Genomic DNA, 9,475 nt, shown 5'->3' on the forward strand with positions numbered 1-9,475 from the left:
CAGTGACACGAAACCGGTTTGTGATCNCGATATAAAGAGCAGTGTAGTGTGGACGGGTGCAGCGTTAAATCGATTTAACGCTGTTAAAATCGGTTTAACAGCGTAGTGTAGACCAGGCCACAGTGACACAAAACCGATTTGTGATCCTACAAAAACCCAGGCTGCGGAATCACCCTTCTCCCGGCAGCCGCGCGGGGGCAGCAGTGACACACACACCGCCCCGGGCTCACACAGGAGACTCGGCAACCGGATGAATGTAACACAACCCCCCCCGACACACACCCCTCCGGCAGTTTTAAGCCTTCCATTCCTGGGCAATGTGTCTCTCCTTCCAGGCCAGAGCATAGCTGGGTGCACAGATCTCTCGCTTCATCTGTGAACCCCAGTCCGGAGTGAGTCCTGTTCTGAGTCACTCTCCCCTCGCAGACCTGGCACGTTGGCTCTCCCGGGGCCCGTCTCTGTGTCAGACTCACAGGACAGCGTCTGTCAGTGTTAAGGGGACAAGCGCATTGGGGTTCGCATCAGACCCAACAGATGGAGCGAATTGCTCCTGGAGCCAAATCCTCCGCTAGTGTAGAGTCACCGCAACTGCTTCTGCTAGACTCGAGTTACTCCGGATTTACACTAACTGGGGATCTGGCTGTAACCGTGCCTTGGTGGGTCACAACTGAGAACATGAAATTCAGGAAAAATTGCTGAGAAACAGACAAATGCACCCTAAAACCGTGCAGTATCTGAGGGTTTCACCATCATTAGTGAATTTTAAGATAGGGAAGCATTATTCCCATATCCCAGATGAGGAACTGAGGCACTGAGAGCTTAATAGGGACATTTTCAACGGTACAAATATTAGTTAAGGTAGCCAAATGACACTGATTTTCAATGAGACTCTCTCTGCCTTTCCTGTAAACCCACCGGGTTCACCCTCAGCAGCTACTGGATGGGCTGGGTCCGCCAGGCCCCGGGGACGGGACTGGAGCGGATCGGGGAAATACACCCAACTTCAACTGCCATCAGCAACTCCCAGCCCTTCAAGGGACGCTTCCCCATCTCCAGGGACAATCCCAACAACCTGCTGTATCTGCAGATGGCCGGCCTGAAGCCCGAGGACACCGCCCAGTATTACTGAGCTAGGCACACAGTGAGCAGATTAAAGCGTTTTAAACACGGAACAAAAACCGAGCTGAAATGGTTCCACTTCACCAAGACGCCGCAGAGGGCAGCAGTGAACTACAATTAAAGGTTGTTATATTAAATCATTTAAAGTATTAGTATTAAAGAGCGTGTTTGTGCACATATCAGCATGTAAATATTTAGGGATTTCTATGTGTTTTAGTGAAAGGAGACAAATATTCTTTCAGCTCTTGAATAGCCACTGGCATTACCGAGAATAAAGTGTGAAGTTAAATCCAAGGCACTACGAATTGTGCTGAACTGGAAGTGGTGTCCTGCACAGAGTAAGAAATTGTTCTAGGTTCTAGATAAAATCACGAATTAACTTGCCTCCTTGAAAATCATACCCCGACCTACCGTGTCCCTTACACTGTTTGGAATAGCCCAACCTCAGACTGCTGTGGGATTTTACATGATATTTACAAGAGATTGCCCACAATGAAATGTTGCAGAGCGGTGCCTCTGAGCGCACTGGATCTCCCCTGAGATACAACATGTCCTCCACCCATTAGAAAGTTTGCTCCCATTTTCAAAGGAGCCCAAAATTGTGGAGGACATGGGATTTGAGAAGTTACATTGCTTAAGTTAAGACCCTTTAAAAACTCCCCCGGTATCAGAATGTATCAACCCAGGGGCAGGGCTCAGCTTCTAAGGTCTATGCATTACTGTTAATTTTTACTATTTTATCCAGCGTTCCCATAGAGACTTTCATTTAGCTTTTGGACATCTTTATCTGTATTATTCCCTTATACAGTGAGTGTGGAAAATAATATTGACACTAATACTAAGAAAAAGAAGAGTGACATAACACTTCTGTGCAACTGAATATTTTTTTTGTTTTGTTTTACAATTACCCCACTCAAAGCAAGGGCAGTTCTCTCTCAGTCACAGCTACATTCGTGTAAAAACACCTGCAGGGTTATAATCCTAGGCTAGAGATTGTTTCAGGTACCAACTGTCCATTTTCAGTATATGATTTAGCAGAGTTTAGCTCTTTAGGACTTCTGGGCTGCAACAGTCAAAGCAGGCTAGGGGTACCCACACATAGTAATTGCATAGACCAAGAGTGCTGAGAGTCTCCGGGTGCAGGCTGGGCACAGAAAGGGACAGATTTAAACAGGAAACTCTCACTCTAATTTGCATATCCTGTTCCTTATAAAAGATGCAAACTGATTTGATTTATTAGTTTCAGTAGGGCTCAGGGGGAGGGACGGAGATTGTCCCAGCCTCGGCATTTGTGCAGCGACGGGCACAGCAGCCACCCCAACCCCCTTCCTGGTTTCCTGTAAGACCCACCAGCCATTGGGGTGTGACATCATTGACATGAGCTGTGACCATATAGATCATTGTTGCAATCAAGGTCCTATAGTTGCACCAAATCTTGTACAAAGGAGATCAAATGAGGTGTCTATGGAAAGGTTGTAATTTGCTGGTTATGATTATGCTGTCTGTATGTGTGAATAGTTTTTGTATTTGAAGTTATGAATATTGGCTATGTACTTGTTTCTCAGTGTGTTTAGATCTAAGTAGCATCAGCCAAGCATTTTGAGACAGGACTATTCTGAGTAAGTGCCCAGTCAAGAAACACTTAACTGACAGTGGATCTTGGGAAACTCCAATCCACGTCCGAGGAACCTTTCTGGGAACGTTAAAGGTAGCATGTGAGCAATGGCTGCCACCCGCAAACTGACTCATGCATGGCCATGTGACGTGCCCATATAACTCCAAACTCCATCTTGCTGCTGTGATTTTCCACAGTATGAAAAAAAGGGTCCTTCCACATGGCAGAGGATATGATGATGATGTTCGTCCATTGTTGTCGATGAAGACCTCAACGACTCATTTGTTCGATGACCGGGCTCTGTGCCTCCGAAGATGACTGATAAGACCGATTTGGGGGTGGAAGGTCCTGTCACTCGTTGGGCAGACATGTGATGGCACTGTCGATGATGTGTGAGCAGCTTTGGACTTGCACAGCTCACCCTTTCTTTCAGCCTCAGCAGTACGCCTCGTCTCAGAGGTATTACTGCCTGTGTGAATGATGCTGCGCCATGCTGGATGGTTCAGTGCGAGGGTTTCCCATGTGGCGGTGTTGATCTCGAGGGACTTCAGAGAGGTCTTCAACATGTCCTTGAACCGCTTCTTTTGTCCTCCATGGGAGCGCTTTCCCCGGGTGAGTTCTCAGTAGAAGAGTTGTTTAGGAATGCGCTCGTCTGACATTCTGACGACATGTCCGGCCCATCTGGTCTGGGCTGTCATCAGCAGTGTGTGAACTGATGGCAAACTGGCTCTGTAAGGACTTCAGTATCGGGCACTTTGTCCTGCCATCTGATTTTTAGAAGCTTTTGCAGACAGGAAATATGGAAGTGATTGAGCCTTCGTGCATGACTCCAATAGACAGTCCACTTCTCGCAGGCATACGGCAGAGTTGGAAGCACCACTGCTCAGTAGACTTTTAGCTTCGTTGGCAGGCTGATCCCTCAACGTTCCCAGACGTTGGAGTGCAATCGACCAAATGCAGAGCTGGCTTTAGCAATTCGGTAGTTTACTTCATCATCAATTGACACTGCTCGGGAAAGGGTACTGCCCAGGTACGTGTGTGGTCCACTGCCTGAAGTCTCTGTCCATTTACAGTGATGGATGGTTCTGAGTACGGAGCTGGGAGCTCGCTGGTGCATGACCTCAGTCTTCTTGATGTTAATGGTGAGACCGAAGTTGTTGCATGCAGATGAAAACTTGTCCATACTGGCTTGCATTTCTGGCTCTGTACTAGCATTCAGAGCACAATCATCAGCAAAGAGAAGTCTCAAAGTACAGTTTCCTTCATCTTGGTGATGGCATGCCGTCGCCTCAGATTGAATAGTTTCCCATCAGTTCTGTACTTCAGGCCTACTCCTTCAGTGCAGTGTTGAAAGGCATCAGTCAGAGTGGCAGAGAATATCATGCTGAACAAAATGGGTGCTAAAACACACCTTGCTTGACGCCGATGGACTGGGAAGGCCTCAGATGTTTCACCGTCATCCAGGACATGAGCCATCATACCATGATGAAATTGACATACCATTCGCATGAATCTGTCTGGACAGCCGAATTTGACATGATCCTCCACAGGCCTGGCGACTGACAGAGTCAACGCTTTTTGTGAGGTCCACCAAAAGTATCGCTGTGTAGAGTTCACGATTCTGCTCTTTTGACATTTCTCCTGTAGTTGACGTACGCAGCCAAGATCATGTCAATAGTCCCACGTCCCTTGCGGAAGCCGCACTGTGATTCTGGCAGTAAGCCCTGCTCCAGGTGAGTGATCAATCGGTTCAACAGAACCCGTGCAAGAACTTTCCCCGCCGTAGAGAGCAGCGAGATTCATGGTGATTGTCGCATACCTGGCGATTGCCCTTCCTCTTCATAGAGATGCACGATGGACGTGTCTCTAATTCCTGTGGAACGATCCCTGCTTCCAGAAGACTGAAACAGCTCAGTGAGTTTCCATAGCAGCACGGGTCCACCGACTTTGTACACCTCTGCTGGTATGGCATCTGACCCTGGGGCTTTGCCACTTGACAGCTGTTGATGGGTTTCTTCACTTCATCCTCTTCTGGTGAAGCATCCATGGAGTCATTAACTGCAACCTGGGGCATCTTGTCAATGGCCTTATCATTGTTGACTGAGGGCAGTTAAGAACTGCTTCAAAATTGTTCAGCCCATCTCTGGAGAATCTGCATTCTTCTCTGTAAGGAAGCACAGTCCATCAGCTATGCAGGGGTGTACGAGGTTGTCAGGGAGGGGCTAGTACCTGTGATGGGGAGCAGTCGTACTCCTAGGAGTAGCTCATCCACTTTGGTCCCACTTGACACCCAGCTCTCACCTGTGGCTCCAAGCAGCTGTCAGCATGCGACAGCAGCCACACCCCGGAAACTGTCTCGACTGGCGGGCTAAACCAGGTGAGGGTAGCCGATGAGTCTGAGACCCCGGTGAGTTAGGAAGCTGTCTCCCCATTGCATGGGAAGACTGGATCCGGCTGACTGAGGACACCTAGTTCAATGGTCAGGAAGGCGGTTGACAGCAAGCGTTGTGGAACGCTCAAGAGCACGACAAGACACGTAGGCGTCCTGGTCATCCACTGCGCCCTGCCTTATCTCCAGCCTGTCTCGGCTCTTGTCCTGCCACTGGATACAGATAGGAACTGGGAAGAGAGAGTGAGGTTGATGTCGCACAACTCTCCCTCACTTTAATCCAATTCATGCGCAAGTCTTGACATCATATCATATCACATCAAGTCCTGTGGCGGCGATGGCGAGCGACGAAGCAGCAGGTGTGGATACACTGGGAGCTGTAGCCGTGGACCTGCACACAGGCGGCTCAGGTATAAATGGGTTGTTCCTCACTGACCGAAGCAACAGTGGAGCTCGGCGCTTCTTGAGCAACTGAGCAATCCTATTCAGGATTGCACTGCTCACCTCCTTAGAATGAGGAGGGGGCTAGAAAAGGTGCCCTGAACAACTAGCATTCAGAGCACAATCATCGGCAAAGAGAAAGTCTCGAAGTACAGTTTCCTTCACCTTGGTGATGGCACACAGTCGCTTCAGATTGAATAGTTTCCCATCAGTTCTGCACTTCAGGCCTACTCCTTCAGTGCAGTGTTGAAAGGCATCAGTCAGAGTGGCAGACAATGTCATGCTGAACGAAGTGAGTGCTAAAACACAGCCTTGCTTGACGCCTTGCTAATGAAGGACGGCTGTCCGAGTCAGGAGGAGGCTATATATTCTTCTGGAATGGCCGCAGCAGTGATGAGCATCGCAAATCTGGAGTTGGTTTCGCCATCAAGAATCATCTTGTTCGGAAACTTGCCAGTCCCCCCAAGGATGTGAATGACCGACTCATGACAATGCAGCTTCCGCTTCAAAAAAGGAAAACAAGCTATTTTGATCAGCGCATATGCTCCCACAATTACCAACCCAGAAGATATGAAGGATAAATTCTAAGAAGAACAAGATGCTCTGCTATCTGCAGTGCACCGCACAGACAAGCTGATCCTGCTTGGTGATTTTAGATGCAAGAATCGGATGCGATGCCACAGCCTGAGAAGGAGTCGTCGGGAAAAATGGAGTGGGAAAGTGTAACAGCAATGGCCTGTTACTGCTGAAAACTTGTGCAGCACATGACCTTCAGATCACCAATACGGTCTTCTGCCTCCGTACCCATAACAGGACTTCATGGATGCTTCCCCGTTCCAAGCACTGGCATATGATTGACTATGTCATCATTAGGAGAAGGGACAGACAAGATGTCAGGGTGACAAAAGCTATATGTGGCGCTGACTGTTAGACGGATCACAGGCTCATAGTATCCAAAATGAAGCTCTGTATCATGCCGAAGAGACGACCACAAGGCTGTAAGACTCTCAAAAGGTTCAACGTGTCAAAGCTGAAGAACAGCCGCATCAGTGAAAATCTAGCGGAAGACCTAGAGAATGAGCTTGCTGATCTTTGTATTGAGGATGACGCTGAGAAAGACTGGGAGCGATTCCGCAACATTGTCCATACGGCTGCATCGAAGGTATTGGGGCCCTCCACAAGCAGGCGGCAAGACTGGTTTGATGAAAATGATGCAGAAATCCAGGTCTTACTTGCTGAGAAGCACCACCTGCATCGTGCATATCAGAACGATCCATCCTCAGCGGCAAAGAAGACCACCTTTATCAACACTCGCAGAACAGCTCAGAACCGACTGCACAAAATGCAGGACTTGTGGCTGAGCACCAAAGTAGATGAAATACAGGCGTACGCGGACAGGAACGACTCTAAGCAGTTTTATGAAGCTCTCAACACACTCTATGGTCCACAGTCTTCTGGGAGCTTTCCCCTCCTGAACTCTGATGGCACTGTGCTCCTTACAGAGAAGATGCAGATTCTGCAGAGATGGGATGAACATTTTGAAGCAGTTCTCAACTGCCCCTCAGTCATCAATGATAAGGCCGTTGACAGGATGTCCCAGCTTGCAGTCAATGACTCCATGGATGCTTCACCAGAAGAGGACGAAGTGAAGAAAGCCATCAACCAGCTGTCCAGTGGCAAGCCCCAGGGTCAGATGCCATACCAGCAGAGATGTACAAAGTCGGTGGACCCGTGCTGCTACGGAAACTCACTGAGCTGTTTCAGTCCTTCTTGAAGCTGGGATCCATTCCACAGGAATTTAGAGACGCGTCCATCGTGCACCTGAGGCTCTGAACAAAGGACTGAACAACCCATCCAAGCTGGGATGTTTGTAGTCCAGAGACTTGATTGGTTTAAATCATCAGTAATCCCATAATGGTTGAAATAAGAAATTTGCAATTGTTGTATGTATTTGATTCCATTTAACCCATCTTAACTCTCATCTATATTTCTTTCTTTTTATTAATAAACCTTTAGATTTTAGAGTCTAAAGGATTGGGAACAGCATGATTTATGGGTAAGATTTGACTTATATATTGGCCTGGGTCTGGGGCTTGGTGCTTTGGGATAGGGAGAACACGTTTTCTTTTACTGGGGTATTGGTTTTCATAACCATTCATCCCCATAAGGAGTGTGACTTGTGGTGATAATGGAAAATTGGAGTATCAAAGAAAATTGTTTGTATGACTATTCCTGGTTAGCCAGTGGGGTGAAACCGAAATGCCATTGGGAGCTTCAGGGGAGGTACCCACAGGCAAGGACAGCCTGTGGAGCCCTCTGCTCCCTCTTCCCCAGAGGCCAGAAGGATGTGGTGCCGGCTGCTTCCAGGAACCGCGTGGGGCCAGGGCAGGCAGGGAGCCTGGAAAAGGGGACGGTGCAAATGCGGCTACTCATCTCCCCTGCTCTAAACACCGCAATCCACAGACCCTGAAGCTCTGGCACTGAGTATCCGCAGCTGCGTGGGTTCCAGCAGTAAAATAGTTATTTACCCTTTCCCCAAATACACAAACCAGGGGTCACCAGATGAAATTAATAGGGGTCCGAAAGTCTAATGAGGATCGCAGTGCCCTGTGCCCGGGGCTGCACAGACACACAGGATGGGACAATCTGACTCCTGCACTCGGAGCCCTAAAGCGAGTTACTCAGATCACTGGCAGCAGGAGTGTGAGTCTCTCATAAAGCGGGGACATGCAAATGAGGGAGACACTTTCCTGTTTAAATCTGTGCCTCTCTCTGCCCAGGCTGCACCCGGAGACACAATCCGCAGCCCCTGGGTCTGTGCAGTGACCAGCCAGTCCCCTGAGAACTTTCCCCTCCAGCGCTCGGGAAAATGGGAATTTTGTTCCTTGTAATTNATAGCTAATTTATTTATACTGGTTCTGGCAAATGTTTGGAACCCAGTTAATATCAAGTCAATGTAGCTCTTGCTGTATCAAGTCAATTGAAGATCTAGTTGTGTAGATAAACAACTAGTACCATACACAGGGCAGACAGTGGAAGCATTTATCACGAGACCGAGCCTGACCCGGGTAGGAAATTTGGAGTCATGGGTAGATTATTGCATTCAGAAGCAGGATCAATCTGGAGATGTGGGTACGGAGGATGGAATATTGGGGCTGCCTTATCTTAATGGTGTGGGGCACACTCATTGTGGATTTAGCCAACGGGTTCCTATGGGCAAATAGTGAAGAGGCAGCAGAAACTGCCTCCCCTCCCCGCATTACTGCTGTATGTAGATGTGTGGCCGTAAAGGCCCCGGAAGGAGGGCAAGCAGAAGAAGGAGACCCATGGGCGGAGAAGGTTCCCAGGGTATGGGCCGAAAATATATTAGAATGTGGAAAGATTGACACTGAGATTTTAGTCCGAGGACCTGACAGCCCTCCACAGCGCCAGTACAAGTATCCTTTAGAAGCTGAGGAAGGAATAAATTCTACCATTGAAAGCTTGTTAGAACAGGGTGTTATTGTGGAAATGGCTAGTACGAATAATGCCCTGATTTGGCCTGTACTAAAAGTGGTTGGGAAGACCTGGCGAATGACAGTGGATTTTAGAGCATTAAACGCAGTAACCCCCTGCCTCCGCCCCCGGAGTGGCCAAGTACCAAGAAGTGGTTGCTGCAGTAGCAGCAGGAGCACAGCGGTTCTCAGTAACAGACTTACCAAATGCCTTCTCTGCCATTCCCTCACACCCTGAGTCCTGGTACAAATTTGGGTTCACTTCCAGGGGACAATAGTTATGTTTTACAGGGGTCTCCCAGCATTTCCATAATGCCCCTGCAATTTATCACTCCCTTGTGGTCAAGATGTGGGAAAAATTGACACCCGAAGTCCAAAAAAGAGTAATTTCCTGTGCTGATGATATATTGGTGCAAG

Source organism: Chelonoidis abingdonii, chromosome 14 (genome assembly GCF_003597395.2).
Source record: "Chelonoidis abingdonii isolate Lonesome George chromosome 14, CheloAbing_2.0, whole genome shotgun sequence".
In the NCBI taxonomy this organism is placed as follows: domain Eukaryota; kingdom Metazoa; phylum Chordata; order Testudines; family Testudinidae; genus Chelonoidis; species Chelonoidis abingdonii.